General features: G+C 40.7%; 1 protein-coding gene, 1 long non-coding RNA gene and 1 pseudogene across 15 annotated transcripts in view; 2 read left to right on the top strand and 1 right to left on the bottom strand.

Moving 5' to 3' along the window:
* Positions 1-11,557, bottom strand: part of LOC144582350 (uncharacterized) — a 658,507-nt gene extending 646,950 nt beyond the window's left edge. For 9 of the 12 annotated variants that reach the window (XR_013534891.1, XR_013534900.1, XR_013534890.1 and 6 more), the window contains exon 1: positions 10,383-10,561. This is a non-coding gene — a long non-coding RNA (uncharacterized LOC144582350). Of the gene's footprint in view, positions 1-10,382; positions 10,562-11,354 lie in introns of those variants that run through there. The other 3 variants (XR_013534898.1, XR_013534899.1, XR_013534896.1) reach the window with 2 other exon arrangements.
* On the top strand, positions 3,140-4,156 carry LOC100406447 (dnaJ homolog subfamily A member 1-like; annotated as a pseudogene).
* Positions 9,768-17,196, top strand: part of HS3ST5 (heparan sulfate-glucosamine 3-sulfotransferase 5) — a 323,276-nt gene continuing 315,847 nt past the window's right edge. For all 3 annotated transcript variants that reach the window (XM_054254358.2, XM_035296548.3, XM_002747049.8), the window contains exon 1: positions 9,768-10,562. The gene's annotated coding sequence lies outside the window, so the exon portion shown is untranslated. The remainder of the gene's footprint in view (positions 10,563-17,196) is intronic.

The following is a 17,196-nucleotide window of genomic DNA, read 5'->3' as shown; positions in this document are numbered from 1 at the left end:
GATATAAATCACCATGACTGACATAGAGTAATAACTCACTTAATGAATCAATGAATATGCACTAGTGACAAATTAATTGCTCCTGATATATGAACTTCCCTGTTTTCTACAAAATAAACTTTAAATTAGTTCGCTTCTATTCAAGAGCTTCTAAAACAGTGATCCTCAAATTTGCTAAATGTTTAATTCACCTAGAAGGTTATAACAAATATTGATACTCAGGCCAGAGCTCTAGAGATCCTTAAGTAATGGATTTAGGGGTGTAGCAATCTGGTCATTGTGATTTTAAAACTTCCTGAATAGTTGCATATTCCAGGCAAGGTGGTGTGTGGCATGTAGTCCAAAGACTGAACTGCAGGAGCAGTTCCGCAGGAGTTTCTGAATGTGCATTTCAACAAGATTCCCAGATGATTCTTATATACTTTAAAGTATGAGAAGCACTTGGTTTAGAGCAACAATGTTCAATAGAAATATAATAGAGCCACATATATAATTTAAAATCTTCCAGGAGCCACATCAAAAGATTTTTAAAAGGTAAAAATAATTTTAATAATTATTTAACCCAGGGTATCCAAATATTATCATTTTAAGAGTATAAAATTATTAGCAAAACATTTTACAATATTTCTTGCACTGAATCTTTGAAATCCAGTATGTATTTTGCACTTACAGCATATCTCATATCAGACTAGCCCCATTTCTAGTGTTTCAATAGCTACATGGGGTTAGGGGTCACTGTATTGGATAGCGCATATCTAGAGCATTCTGACCTTTCCTTCTCCAGCACCACCTATAGCTTTCCTTTCAAAAGCTTTGTGCTTTAGTCAAAAGAAGCATTTCATCAAACAATCGACACACCATTCACTTTCCTCTCTTCCATTGTTACCTCCACTTCTCTTCTAAGCCTGGGAAGACCTCTGTCTGTCCCCTCCTGGTCTAGGTTCCATTTTTTTTTACCTTTAAACCCAGTCTAATTTTATAGCTTTTAGGTGAAACCTTCCTAATATGGTTCTAGATTACAATGAGTAGTTGCTGCTCTAAATTTTACAGGATAAACAACATTTTCATCTATTAGGGAAGATGGTAAAATATTATTTTAGTAGGCTAAACATGGAATGTAATTAGAATGATAAAACATGCTGCCTTTCTTAATAAAAATGAAACCTGGACCTCAGAAGGTTGATATTGAGAGGCAAACTCTCTGGTGAGGAATAATAGCCTTCTTAGGAAAGCTAAATCAATCTGCATAATTCTACTCCTAGAGATCTTCCATGGTTACCCTTGTCTACCTTGCCCTGACCTGATAATGCCAGAACTAAATAACTAGTACTCTGTCTTAAGCATAAAATTCAGGTGTGAGCAACAACTCTTTTCTTGATTCCTCCAAAATTTAACTGAGGTAAAAATGAAATATTATTCCAAAAACAACTCTTTCAATAGCCATTAAAACAAAAATTTCAGAGTTCCATGAACTTAGACAATCTATAATAGTTTGTAAAATTTAGCCTGTTTTCTGTATGAGCAAGATTACCCAATTCACAGATTACAGGATGGGGAATCAAGAAAGAACATTCCAAGTCCCCTATTCCTTGATCCTCTTCCTCTTTCCACATGGTGACATTATGTTTAGCCTACAAACCTAGCACTTCCTAGACATCTTGACTCCTACTGGTCTCGACTTGCACTGTCCAATATTGCACCCACTAGTCACATGCATGACTGCTGAATACTTGAAACGTGGCTAGTACAAATTGAGATGTCCCATACATGTAAAATACATAGCAGATATCAAGATTTGTTATATGTATGAATTTTCCATTGCTGCCATAAAAAAATTACTTTAAATTTAGTGGCTTGAAATACCCCTTTATCACATTTGCTATTTCACAGTTCTGTAGACCAGAAGTCCCATATGGTGTGACTCAGCTGAACCCTCTGCTTATTAGAGACTCATGAGGCCAAAATCAAGGTGTACATGGGGTTTCATTCTTTTTTGGAAGCTCAGAGGTAAATCTGCTCCAAGCTATTTGGGATTGTTGGCTGAATTCTGTTCCTGTGGTTGTAGGGCAGGAATCTTGTTCCCTTCATGGTTGTCAGCCAGACACCTCTTAACTCCTTAACGCCACCTGCATTACTTGTCACATTGTCCCCTCCATCTTCAAACCAGCAAGGACATGGTGAATCCTTCTCATGCTTTGAATCTCTCTGAATTCTCCTGTCATATCTCTTCTTCTTCTAGCTTGAGCAAATCCTCTGCTTTTAAGAACTCCTGTGAGGGAGCTTTCCAAAACACTTGGTGAGAGGTGGAGTGGTAGCTGCCCAAACTCTTTCTTGCTCCCATATACCAGCGGCAGCTGACTTGTCAGCTGTAGAAACTGGTGAAAGAAACAACTTACTGCAAGGGTTTGGACTGAGACCCAATGCCATCCAGGAAGAGTTAAGAGAGGTTTACAGGAAACTGGTCTTGAAGTACTACACTGGTGAGAATCCAAATCATAAACAGAAGTGTAAACAGATTGCACAAGCTTATGAAGTGCTCTCTGAAACAAATAAAATTGAATTATTTGAGAAAAGAGGAGAATGGGCAATGAAAAAGGGTGGAGTGGGTGGCAGTTCTGGCTCCCTCATGGGCATTGTCGATATGTTATTTGAAGAAAAAGAAAGGATACAGAGAGAAAAAGAGGTAAAAATATTGTGTATCAGCTCTTAGTAACCATAGCATAAGATGTATTTAAGTGTGCAACAGGAAAACTAGCTCCATACAATAATGTGATTTGTGGCTGGGCATGGTGGCTTATGCCTGTAATCCCAGCATTTTGGGAGGCCAAGGTGGGTGGAACATGAGGTCAAGAGATCGAGACTATCCTGGCTAACGTGGTGAAACCCCGTGTCTACTAAAAATACAAAAAACAGCTGGAAGTGGTGGTACGTGCCTGTAGTCCCAGCTACTTGGGAGGCTGAGGCAGGGGAATACCTTGATTTTGGGAGGCAGAGGTTGGAGATCATGCCACTGCATTCCACCCTGGTGGCAGAGTGAGACTCTATGTTAAAAAAAAAAAATGTGATTTGTGACAAGTATGAAGGCCAAGGTGGTAAGAAAGAAGCAGTAGAATGCTGTCCCAATCACTGAAGTACTAAAATGCAAGTAAGAATTCATCAGATAGGACCTAGAATGGTTCAAAAGTTTCAGTCTGTGCATATGGAGTGCCAAAGCCATGGGGAACAGATCAGTCCTAAAGATAGATGTAAAAGCTGCAATGGAAGGAAGATAGTTTAAGAGAAGATTCTACAAGCTCATATTGACAAAGGCATGAAAGACGATGAGTAGATATATTTTATGGTGAAGGAGATCAGGAGCCAGGAGATATTATCATTGTTTTAGATCAGAAGCACTATACTTCCATGTTCGACCAAAAGACTTTTTCATGTGTATGAACATAAAACTGGTTGAAGCATTGCATGGCAACCAAAAGCCAATACCCACCCTTGACAACCAAACGACAGTCAACACCTCTTATCGCCCAATTCAGATCATGAAGCAGAGTGATATTAAGTGTGTGCTAAATGAAGGTATGCCAGTTTATTGTAGACCATATGTAAAAAATCACCTAATCATCAAATTTTTTTTTTTTTTAATTGAGACAGAGTTTCACTCTTGTTACCCAGGCTGGAGTGCAATGGCGCAATCTTGGCTCACCACAACCTCCGCCTCCTGGGTTCAGGTAATTCTCCTGCCTCAGCCTCCTGAGTAGCTGGGATTACAGGCACACACCACCGTGTCCAGCTAATTTTTTGTATTTTTAGTAGAGACGGGGTTTCACCATGTTGACCAGGATGGTCTCGATCTCTTGACCTCGTGATCCACTCGCCTCGGCCTCCCAAAGTGCTGGGATTACAGGCTTGAGCCACCGCGCCCGGCCCTAATCATCAAATTTAAGGTCTACTTTCCTGAGAATGGCTTTCTGTCTCCTGCTAAACTCTTTTTGCTGGAATAACTCCTGCCTGAGAGGGAGGAAGTAAAAGAGGCTGATTAAATGAATCAAGAACATCTGGTAGACACTGACCCATATAAGCAAAGATGGGCCATTACAATGGAGAAGTTTAGGAGGATGATGAATATCATTCCAGAGGTGGTATTCAGTGTCAAACCTCTTAAACGTGCCAGTGAATATCACTCACTGTCGGTATTATACATGCAGTAGTGAATAAGTGAAGGACTATAACCACAATATGCTCATTTCTTGCTGTTGTTTTTAGTAATTATAATAGTGTTTTAAAAGTAAAATGAAGAATAAATGAAAATATAAAATCTCTAACTTTGCCCTAAATATAGGCTGTCAGTGTGCAAGATGAAGTTGAGTATCTGTAAAAACTACTTGTAAAAAAAGTTCCCCTAGCATTTGTTAGGTCATGTCATGAATTGATTTCAGATGTTTATATGAATAAGCTTAGCTTGAAATGCTAAGTACATGTATTGACCTTCACTTATGGCCTTTCATTGTTAAACTACAAAATTAAAACTCTGTATGGTTGGCCCTCCATATCTGCAAATTCAACCAACCCTAAATTTAAAATATTCAGAAAAAAATAAAAAAATACAACAATAAAAATGATAGAAATGTTTAAAGTACAGTATAAATATATAGCATTTACATTATATTAGGTATTATAAGTAATCTAAAGATGATTTAAAATATATAGTAGGTTGTGCATAGGTTATAGGCAAATAGCACACTATTTTATATAAGGGACTTGAACATCTAGATTTTGGTACCCAGGGGGGTCGTGGAACCAATCCCCCAAGGATACTAAGGGACCACTATATTCAACTGGCAATCAGAAGATAAAATGAAACTTAATTTGTAGAGAAATGTTAGTCTATATAGTTATGTGTATTATGTGGAACTCATTGTGATGCTTCTGTATTTACCCTATTGCTTCAATTTTTATTTGAAGATGCATAATACATAATTTATCTTGTGCCATCAGTAATAGAAATGATCATATTTATAGTTTATATGTCATATAACATTATATGATATAGTACATATGTAACATATGTAGATTATATATAGTTACATTTTATATATATATATATATAACTATGTTGATCAGTCCTTGTTACATTCTTTTTTTTAGGCCATCATGAGCCCCTAAGTAGTGACTTACAGAGGTGGGTTAAACTCAATTTAGAACTTAAAGTGAAGAGACTTTTACATGGAGGAGAAGTAATTTGCATGTACAATATGGGAAGGTATTTCTTAGGTATGTTACAGGCTCACTTTAAACCATTTGATTTATGCTACAAAGTATCTGTAATTAATGTTGGGAGTATAGCAAATTGTGATAAATTCCTTTAATCGTATGTTTTAAAGTCAGCATATGCATGCTTAAATTTAAATATCAGAATTTAAGCAATTCTGACACTATATTAATATCTCCTTAGTATGCTGATTACAAAGCATTTTCAATATTTGTCACTACAGGCTTTCTCTGCCTAGTTCAAAGAATTTGTTTTTCACTAGCTAAGATATGTAACTTTTCATTTTAAATAGTTAAAATTAATAATATAAAAAATATTATTTGACTATTTTTAAAATAGAACTTGTGTGATTAGTTTGAGCCCATGCAGACAGTCCAGGATAATCCCCCTATTTTAAGGTCTTTAACCTTACTTAAATCTGCAAAATCCCTTTTGCCAGGTAATGTAACACATGTACAGGTTCCAGAGACTAGGACACAAACATCTTTGGGAAGTCATTCTTCCTACCACAGTATGAAAAAAATGTAAAGTATTTAATTAATGATATATATATTGATTACATGTTGAAATAATATTTTGATATATTAGGTTATCATATTACATGGCAATATGAATGAAATATATCATCAAAATTAATTTCATCTGTTTCTTAGTTTTTGAATAAGTTCCTAGAATATTTAAGATTATATATGTGGCTCACATTTGTGTCTTACGTTGTATTTCTATTGGCTAGCACTTGTCTAGACCAACAAAAAGGTTAAATCCTCTTTACCATCTTCAGAGTTTTTGATATTCCGTCTGAGGATCCACTCCTTCCATGAGAAATGCTTCCCTACAATTGGTCATGGCCTTACACTTTTAGGTCTCTTGTGACTAAACACAGCATTGCACAATACAAAACCCACAATTTTCATATAAGAGATACCCAAATATAGTGATGGAGCATGGAAATGTGGGTACAGTGTCTCATTTCCTTACAATAAAATGAACCTTGTTCAACCCGATAGCCCTAGTGTTTACTGACCTCACTCAATGTGAGCAGAGACTTCTTTTATTCATCTTCAGGTTTCCCATGTTGGCACATAGAAGGGTCCTATTCCTTTTTAAATTGTTTTTGAGACAGGTTGTTGTTCTGTTGCCCTGTTTGAGGGTGGTGCAATCACAGCTCACTGCAGCCTTGACCTCCTGGGCTCAAACAGTCCTTCCACCTCAGCCTCCTGAGTAGCTGGGAGTACAGGCATGTGACACCAAGCCCATATTATTTTTAAATTTTTTTGTAGAGATGAGGTCTCGCTATGCTGCCCAGGCTGGCCTCAAATTCCTGGGCTCAAGCAGTTCTTCTGCCTCAGCATCCCAAACTGCTGAGATTACAAGTGTGAGCCACTGTGCCTGGCCTGAAACGCCCTTTTGATGAATATTTACTAAACTAACTGAAAGTCAGTAATTGGCTGGTTAAAAGAAAAAAAAGATAGATTTTAGAAGTAAGTAAGCTACCCTCAATTTCTTCATAATGACAAACATTTCCATACTTATACTAAGAGGACAGCCTCCATTTGGAACTGTAAAATAAATAATTTTTTTAAAAATATTTTGGAGACAGAGCCCCGCTCTGCTGCTCAGGCTGCAGTGCAGTTGTGCAATCATGACTCACTGTAACTTCAAACTCCTGGGCTCAAGGAATACTCCTGGCTCAGCCTCCAGAGTAGATGGGACTACAGACATACACTACCCTGCCCGGCTAATATTTTTTTCTATTTTTTTGTAGAGAAGGAGTCTTGTTATGCTGCCTAGGCTGATCTCAAACTTTTGGCCTTAAGCAATCTTCCCACCTTCTCCTCCCAAAGTGCTGGGATTATAGACATAAGCTAGCATGACTGGCCTAAATAACATTTAATGGCTGCATCTTTATGAGACAAGAGAGTATGCTGATGTTCAGGAGAAAAAAATTCTTTACCAAATGAACACTCTAATTAACCAAATGTTTTCATTGCTGTGTACTTTGTTTGGCACAGGTGACTAAACCAAACCAATAAATCTGTGACTGTTTTCAAATCTGTATTTCAAGTAGGTTGTTCGGGTGTACCATTTTGTCTGGTGTTAAGTTTGTTTAATTTACGACAATACCAAAATGTTTTTTACAATGTTAGACCACACCCACCCACCTCAACACTTCACCTAGCAGAAAAGCCAGGTCAACTGTAGAAGTTGAAAAGCAGCATAAAAATGCTCACGCACCTTCATCTAATCTTCCAACCCTAGGTGAGGTAAAAGCCCTTTCCAGAGCATTGCATCCCAGTTTCTGGAACCAGTTTCTCCCAATCCCAAGTGTAATCCTGTAGCAGTAGGCAAAATTACTGTGACAATCTCACAATCCATCAGCTACAGAGCAAAGGATCCTCTGATGAGAAGTTAGGATTGCCAAGGAAGCATAGACTGATGAGTGTTCCTCTCCTGCCAGACATAAACCTGATGCAAGACAGAATTATGAGAAGCCACATTCCGCTTACCCATCCTCCTTCTCAGTCATCAGGTATAAAAGAAAGACTGAATACCAATAAAAAGATAATATAAATAAACCTTTAAAATAAAGTTTACTAATTGAAAAAACCAATAATAGATGGAGTGATGTATTCTTCAAAATCTATTGTCATGCCTTTGTGGACTTTATTGCTTATCAGCATTTTCCCCTCAAGAAAAAAACAGAACAGCAACATTTGTTCAGAAAAAAGCAAATCGTGTTACTTCCTTTCTTATTACTTTTATTGTTTGAGGTTTCTTTTAGACTATAATGTGGCATTGTGATTTTGAGATGGGAAAAAAAAAATCCCTTGTCTTTCAAACATAGGAATGTGATTGTATGCTATTGTTGCCAACAATGAGCTAAAGAGGTTAATGGATCACTTATCTGGCAAACAGCCATCTTTCCTCCTGCTCAATGTATTACACAGTATACATTTTGTTGTTGCTGCTGATCATATGATTTGTTCTGAGGAGTTGGTAAGTAAGTTTAGATTTAACTGTTCTCTTTCTAAAACTCAACAGCTTTGTCATTCAGGCTATATCCTCAAATTTTAAAAGTACAGTTTAGATTCTGAGCTCATGACCTTTTGAGGTGATGGTAAGAGTGGTCGGAGGAAGGAGGTGGGGCAGGCTATTGAATAAAAATCTAGAAATATTGTGCCTTGTAAATTGCATCCGACCTTTCATTTTCAGATTGCCTAAATTAACAGAAATTTCCATAATAAAAAGGAATGGGTACTGGAGAAAGGACAGCAATTCTTTCTAGTGTTGTTGCCGGGATTCCTTCCAACAGACGTCTAATTAAATGGACCAACTCTTTCCACTGACCTCAGGTTGACACAAATTTGCATTCTGCGATTGTCATTTGAAAACAGACAAGCCGTCATAAGCAATAATGCTGTGATTTATTGCCTAAAGGACTTTTCTGTGTACTGCATTTGTACTATGGAATGTAAGCAAGAGACTAAATGCCTCTACAGAGAAAAGGGGAGGAAAGGTTTTCATTTTTAGGGAACCCCAGAGGGAAAAAGTTTTGTCAATGAGAAATACAATGTTCTGGGTAATTTTGGTTGGGTAAGGATGTATGTTGAGGGAGGGGACTAGGGTTGGGAGAGCGAAAGCGACACATCAGTCTCCTTGGAGCAGTCGGGTCCTTTCAGTCGGGTAAAGAACACAGTAAGTGGCAGGCAGAATAAGCTCCTGGCCCGTTGTTTTGCTGAGGGCAAAGGGTAGGAGGAACACAGACTGAATTGGGAAGGCTAGTGTGCCTCTCAGCTTCTGGACTTGGGACGTGAAAAGAAGGCTGAGTCCAGAGCTCCGCTTCCCAGCTAGGCGGTGATCGCCCCCTGTGACTCCGGATGCACACAGCAGCCCCAAGTATGCCGCGGCCGCCGCCCGACTCCTCACCGCCGCCGACTCTCCCGCCTGGCATGCTGGACCCATACACACCAGCTTCCTGGACACCTGTGTACCCCAAGCGCTGGGTCTATGCCTCCCCCTCACCCCAGAGAGACGGGTCTCAGCGCCTCAGCGATTGGGTCCCTCTGACCTCTGTGTGCCCGAGTTCTGCCACCCTGGTCACCTCCGCGGGCTCCCCAAGCTGCGACCTCAGTCCAACTGGGAGCCCTGAGCGCCCACCCGTCCGCCCCACTGCGCCGCTCGCTCGCGGTTCCCGAGCCTGGGTGGGACGCGCAGCGGCTCAGCAGCAGCACCTCCGCCTCCGGGTAAATCCTCCTCCTCTCCTTTCTCCGCCTAAGACCCTGCCCTCCCCCTGCAGCAAGCCGCTCCGGTGCGTGCGCCCATCTTACTGCTGAAGACACCTGCGCTTCTTTCCCCACCCTCCTCCCTTTCGCTGCGGTTTCTCCGCTGCCTTTGGGAGCTCGGGAGCGGCAGCTGGAGGAGGAGCAGAGGGAGGAGGGGAGGGCGAGGAGAAGTAGGGGCGGGGTGGGTGGGGAGAGAGCCGGGAGGGTGTGGACTGGCAGCCACTCTGCAGCTGGTCGCCGGGGACCCGGTCCCTCCTGCGCGCCCAAGTGATGGAGGGGAAGAGATTCGCTTAGACACACACACGCGCACACAGCTGGGCACGTCTCTGGGAGGCAGCTGCCGGCTCCGGCGCGCTGGGGGCCGGGCGGCGGCCGTGACAGAGCCAGCCGCGGGGAGCGGGGCGCCAGCACAGCTTGGTACCGGCGGCTAGAGGACGCAGGAAGGGAAGATCCCAGCCACACTGACTGTTGCTCTTTTGGGCGGATTGGGAGGGAGCGGGCTGCCAGAGGAGCTGTCAACGAGGACGCCCGGAGTCTCGCCCTCCGCGCGCAGTGTCGGGGGCTGCGCGGGTGCCCTCGTGGGGCCAGGAGGATGCGCACCTCCTCCCGCAGAGCTGCTGCTGTCTCCGGCACTGCGCGGACTCCGGCTCCTGCGGCCGCCCATGCCGTGCCCGCGCCACGGGAGCGCGCCCTGCCGCACCTGGTTCCAGCCTCTCCGGGAAGTGCAGGAAACGCGCCCTAAACTCCACTACTTGTCTCCCGCCTGCTCCTCCGCCTGGCTCCCCGCCCCCGACCTCACTGCCACCTCCTGCGTGTGGGGCCCGCCCGCCTCTTACTCACACGCGCCACGCACAGCCCTGGTCGTTTGCTCCCATTCACGCTGACGCTCTCTGCCGAGCCGAGCCCGAGCATCCGAAACTCCTGGACCAACTGCCGCCCGGACCGCAGGAGCCGCCCGGCGGCCCCGGGCCACCCGCCGCCGGCTCCCGCCTGCGCCGCCGCCGCCGCGGACCACGGTGAGCAGGGCGCGCTGCCCGCCTCGCGCGGGGGAGGGGCTTGAGCACACCCGGCCGAGACCTCTAGAATTGGGGGGAAATGAGAAGGGACACATCGCTGAAGGGAGGCATCCGGGTGATGCCAGCAAAAAGCACTTTGTGGGGTGCGGTTCTCCTGGGCGCTGTCTGGGGAAGACTTTTGAGAGGTTTGCTAGGACCAGAGGTTAAAGTAGTGAGATGAGAAACGGCGGGGGCAGTTCCTGAGGTAAAATTACACAGACGGTGTCAGTCAGCCTGCCTGCCTGTTTCTGTCTCTCCCGGAGCGCTGGGTAGCGGTCTGAGGCAGAACGGGAACACGCGTTCACTGCTCTTGCCAGTTTGGGGGCTTGCGTTCGGCCACTTCTGGGGTGGCTGTGGGGCTGTCTGGAGCGTGAGGGCGGCTTTGGGGCACCGGGGTCTGCAAGGCGGGAGCAAAGGACCGGCAGAGGGCAGGCAAAAGGCAGGCAAAGGCTAAGTTATGGTGTGGGGTGTTTTCTCTTACTAGCCGGCCCCTCCCACATCCCTCACAGCCCCACTTTATGAATCTCTTCCCACCCACCCAACACACACACACACACACACACACACACACACTCACACACACACACTCACATAGGATGGATGCAGTCATACTGTTACTACTAAAAAGTCTGAGAGGTCAGGTCGCTGTGGCTTCTGACTGGAGCGCTGAGACTACTGCTCCTGTTACTTAGGCGACCACCTTGGTTTAGGGAAACCTGAAAGGAGTGTTCAGCTTAAGGTGGATGTCTTTACCTGGAGGTTCCAAGTGCACAGCAAGCAGACCTCTACCACAACTCCGGAGTCACTTCGCCTTGGTGGGTTTCCTCTGCTCTCCGACTTCACCACTTCAGTGCTGCAGGGCACCCACCCAAGGGAGCTGATGCTCAGATCTGTGGTCTGCCCAGTCCTCACCCCTTGGGTCGCGCGCTCTCTCTCTCTCTCTCTCTCTCTCTCTCTCTCTCTCTCTCCTCTCTCCTCTCTCCTCTCTCCTCTCTCCTCTCTCCTCCCTCCTCCTCTCCTCCTCTCTCCAAATACCAGTTTATTCACGGAAAACATTGATTCCTTAAGGAGAGATTTAATATTTGCAAAGTGTGCTTTATGTCATATTACTTCGTTGATACATTTAATTGCACTGTAACTCTTCTCTGATTTATGAAATCTTGGCCTGATAAATAGCATGCAGGGTCCGGTTGGGTGGGAGTGAAAGTGGGTGGGTGGGCCTCCTTTCTGTGCTAGTGCTTCTTTATAAACTGATTTGCTAGAAGTAATAAAAAGCTGGTACTTCTTCAAGGTTTTACTTAGCAGTTTCTACATATTTCAGAGCTTTAGACAAATTTCACATTATAATTTAGTTCAAATATATTGTTTCTTTTCAAATAAAAAGTTAAAGAGAAGATAAAAGGGAATTACAAATTTGGACATCAAAAATGATTATTTTTAAAAAATGTTTTATTGCTATCAATTATGTTACAATAGAGTTGTTGTCATTTTTACCTTGGCGTTTCCTCCTAGTGAAGTTCTTAAAGAAATGAAAACAATACTACTTACCTCCCTCTCTCTGCTCATTGCTCAAAGAAACTGAATGAGCATCAGGGCAGGCTTCTTAACTTGAGAAATATGAAGTTATTCACCAGTGAACTAATGGAGACATAAGAAGTGATTACAAGACATACAGCAATGGGATGGAAACTGTTGCTTAAATTTAACTTCCTACAGTGTTTTAACAGTGAAAAAGAAAACTGCTTTGGCCTCTCCTAAGCTACTCTGGCATTCTAGAAACACTCTTTTCTCAGTTAATAAAACATAGGGAAACATCATTACTTGAGAAAAATATTTTCAAATAGGTACCTAAGCAGATTACATGGGAAATTATGAGCACAATATTTAATGGAGTATTACAGCAAGTACTGGGATCTTGGTTTCTAGGTTAAGACAGAGCTCATGCTTAAAATTTAATATTTGAAATTGCTCCCTTTGACATCCTTGTGAGGAGGTGTTTCCCAGTGTTTTCATTATGCTTGTATCATTGTCCTTACCCAGTTTTGCAGGCTACACAGATGTTTTTGAATGAATAACCTTCTTACTCACTGAATTTTCACTCATTCAAAAAGTATTTATTGAGCACATAAACACATATAATATGCAAAGCTGAGCTGGGGTGTTATTTTAAACAAAAAGGGAGGATTTCTGGTAGAAGCAGGATGCTTACTCCTACACAGTGTAAATAAAACTGTAGAGCAGTGGCTTACTTAGGGAAGTAGCATCTTGTCCAGAGTGGGTAGTCAACAAAGAGCTATTGACTCAAAAATCACATAAGATGTTGACTAGCCAACTTTGTTTCCATCCTAAATGCTACAATTATTCTTAACCCACCGTGTCATTAGGATGTGACTCAACTTCACAGGCTTGATGTTGACTCTAATCTCCTTGCTCTTTGTCTGAATACTTTAGAGTAACATAACTATCTGTGCACTGTATGATTTCTAGCTCTGGCTTTCCGTGTATGATTTCTATGAAGTAATGCCAGCTCTGAATTTGTCATTAATATTCATTTATGAGTAAATGTTAATGTTCTTGTTGCACTGAAAATGTGAACTCGCATTTATAGAACAGAACAACTATTTTGCTCCTAAATTTTACTGTCTCTTTATTTTTATAATCTTAGAAACAGTAACATTTTTTTAAAATGCAATTATATATAAATGAACAAGTTACAAAAGTAGTTATTTAGGATTTTTTAGAAAAGAGGAAATGTCTTGTGGAAATTTTAGTTGAAGGAAATTTTCTTTGATGCTCTTCATATAACTAGCAGGGTGGTCTTTTATTGTAGGTACCCTCATTCATGAATAAAATAACTCTCAAGGTAACTTCCTAGTAAAAGGGGCTAGTGGAGGAGAGAATGCTTGCTAAAAATGATTCCAGTTTGGGAATGAAGTATGAGCAGTAACACTAGAGTTGTGTCATTGAAATTAAATTATGTGAATATTTGTATATTTCATTGGTTTTTACATGGATGAATTTTTTGGATTTCTAAATACTTTATTCCAATATTTTCATATTCTGAGATTATTGCAATTAAGTGAAGAATTATTCTTTGGTAATGGAATAATAGTTTATTTTAAGTCCAGGGGAATAGTTTGAAAGAGAGAACAAGTCAAATTAAGTAAATTATTTAAACCGGGCAGGCGCGGTGGCTCAAGCCTGTAATCCCAGCACTTTGGGAGGCCGAGGCGGGTGGATCACGAGGTCAAAAGATCGAGACCATCCTGGTCAACATGGCAAAACCCTGTCTCTTCTAAAAATACAAAAAGTTAGCTGGGCATGGTGGCGCGTGCCTGTAATCCCAGTTACTCAGGAGGCTGAGGCAGGAGAATTGCCTGAACCCAGGAGGAGGAGGTTGCAGTGAGCCGAGATCGCGCCATTGCACTCCAGCCTGGGTAACAAGAGCGAAACTCCATCTCAGGAAAAAAAAAAAAAAAAATATTTAAGCCATAGATTTAACATCATTTAAGTCCTCTTCATTTTTTGGTAAGGGAAGCTCAAAACAAAAATACCTGGTTAAACTTTTATTATAAATTAAACTGTTGCCATTTAGAAAAATTCTGTATTTCAGGTTTTCTGTGCATTCAAAATCAATTTTTTTAAGTTAGCATAAATGTAGCTTTTTGTGTATTTTTTCTGGTATCTAATGTAATCGTTGAGAAATTTCGCTTCCTCTGGAATCAGTTTGTTTCCGAGTCATCATGTTATCTTAACCTTTATGTAGAAGTGCAATCAAAGCAAGATGTTAATAACTACATTTAAAAATCACCAATCTAAGTAAAAAACATTTCAGAGTAGCTAACATTGATAACAAGTAGAGTAAAAGATTATATCTAGAAAGTCACTTAATGTATAGCTAGGATAAATAAACCCCTCTAAATCTCATATGGAAGTTCCATTATGGTGTCTTACTATTAATTAACATTGGAACAATAGATTATTTTCCATTTTCTTGAAAAGTTTTATGAAAGAAAGCTATGTCCATATTAAGAAATGGTTGAAGAGTTTATTTTAATTTAGACCAGTTGTATACACATATGTACACATATGTATGTATACACATATATGTATACCCATATGTATGCATATATAGTATATATTTATGCATCAGCTTATGTATAATCTGTGTTTTTTAATAACCTTCTACAATAGAAATAGAATTCTTTCATGGCATATGTGGTTTGTGAAGTCAGCATCACTTTGAGAATGATATTCATAAATGCTTTACTAGTTTGATATTGAAAATATGGAGTTTGATAAATTTGTTGAATACTTTATTTAAGCAACACTTGTAATAACTTTTAGTATGTGCCTGACACTGTCCAAAGAGCTCTACTAATATCAACTCATTTAATTCTGGCAGCTCTCCTGTCATTTCCCATTTTACAGAGGGAAAATAAGTATGTACAGCTGCTGTTGCTATTATTTTATTTTTCTTTGATGTTATCATTTTCATTGCCATTTAAGAGATGAGGAAGGTGAGGCTTTATGAACCTAAATAAATGACTCAAGCTCCATAGCTACTATATGGCAGAGCTGGCATTTGAGTCCAGGCAGTGTACTCTGCTCTTGAATAGATTTTTTTTTAAGTTTACTTAAATAGAGGGTCTAGTGGGAGTAAGTTAAGTTGTAAAGCAAATAGATTCTGGCAACTGAGATTTATGATAATTTTCAACTTCGAGTGAATTCTTCAGAAATTCATAAGGAAGGTGATCGTAATGAAGCCGTGACATAACCTGAACCACAGTGGTCCTTGAGCATAGTGCTGTAACTTAATGTAGTTTTTAATGGACTCAATAATTTTCAAAGGTTCAGCTACTTTTAAATTAGGTAACTTTAAGAACTGATGCCATATTTAAGTACTTTTAATAGCTCAGAGAATCTGATACTGAATGTTTTATGCTTCCCATGATATCCTTATAATGTGATCCTCTTGCACAGAGGTCAATGTTGTGTTACTATAGTGTATGGTACTTGCCAAAGGAATCTGAGCTTTACAGAAGGTATGAATTCAGAAGACTTATTCTGCTTAGACTTGGGTACACACAGTTTGCATCCCATTAATATTTACTGCATGTACTGAAGCAAGGCATCCACCTGTTGCTACTCCAGAGGTTAAAAAGAAAACCCACACATAAAAAACTTAAAGTGTCTTTATAATTGCACGGTTTTAAGATGTGATTTAGTACTGAAAAGTACTTTTCTTTTGTCATGATGATCTCAGGACATTACTATCTATGAAACCTTGTGCAACAATAACTTTTATGAGATTGAATGGCCTGAGATAGAAAGGAGAAGGATGGTATGAGAAGTGTGAATAATAAACCAATTTAAATATTTAAGTTTAGAGGTAGACAAAAGAAGGAAGTATGTCTCTAATTGTACTTTTTATTTTAAAAAGGCTTACAAGGCATAATTAACATGAAGTAACAGAATCTTTAAACTGCTAATGAGGTAGCATAACTGTTCTATCATAAATATTGTCTTACTATTTGAGTATAGTTTGGGGAACTATTTAGGAACATATTAAAATGTCACTGTAATGTTCTTTGCCATAGCTAACTAACTCAAGTCAATGAAAAAAATCACAATAATTCTGAACCTGCCTCAACATAAATAAAGTATTTATTATAGTATAAGTACTGCAGTTGGACAGAGTTGGCTGAATTAAAATCCCTGCTTTACTGCTTATTGGCTGTGATATCTTGGGCAAATTACTTCGCTCTTCTAATTCTTAGTAATTTAATTAATTATTATTATTGTTGTTGTTATTTTTTGAGATGGACTCATACTCTGTCACCCAGGCTAGAGTGCAGTGGCATGATCTTGGCTCACTGCAACTCCCATCTCTTGGGTTCAAGTGATTTTGTGCCGCAGCCTTCTGAGTAGCTGGGACTACAAGCTTGTACCACCATGCCAACTAATTTTTGTATTTTTAGGAGAGACAGGATTCTGCCATGTTAACCAGACTGGTCGGAACTCCTGGCCTCAAGTGATCCACCCACCTCGGCCTCCCAAAGTGCTGGAATTACAGGCATGAGACACTGTGCCAGACCAAATTCTTAGCAATTTTATTTGGAAATGGAAATACCACTTCATTGATATCCATAGGATAATCTATGTAAAATACCTAGCATTGAGTGTCATACATAATAAAACTTCAGGAAGTAGTAATTGACACTGCTGTCATCACCACCATCTTTAACATCACCATACCATCATCATAGATGGTTAAATATAATGGGCACAGCATACTCAATTATATATATTTGAATATGTTGCTCTCCATTTTAAAGCATGGGTTCTCTTTCTGTTGAGGGAAGAGTATGAAGAAAGAACTATGTTTTTTAAGACTTAAGCTTGATTGGCCGAGTGCGGTAGCTTATGCCTGTAACCCCAGCACTTTGAAAGGCTGGGGTAGGCGAATCACGAGGTCAAGAGATCGAGACCATCCTGGCCAACATTGTGAAACCCCATCTGTACTAAAAATAGAAAAATTAGCTGGGCGTGATGGCACACCCCTGTAGTTCCAGCTACTTTGGAGGCTGAGGAA

Source organism: Callithrix jacchus, chromosome 4, assembly GCF_049354715.1.
Source record: "Callithrix jacchus isolate 240 chromosome 4, calJac240_pri, whole genome shotgun sequence".
Taxonomy (NCBI): Eukaryota; Metazoa; Chordata; class Mammalia; order Primates; family Cebidae; genus Callithrix; species Callithrix jacchus.
Note: the sequence above shows the minus strand (reverse complement) of the source record. Positions and strands in the feature narration are given on the sequence as shown.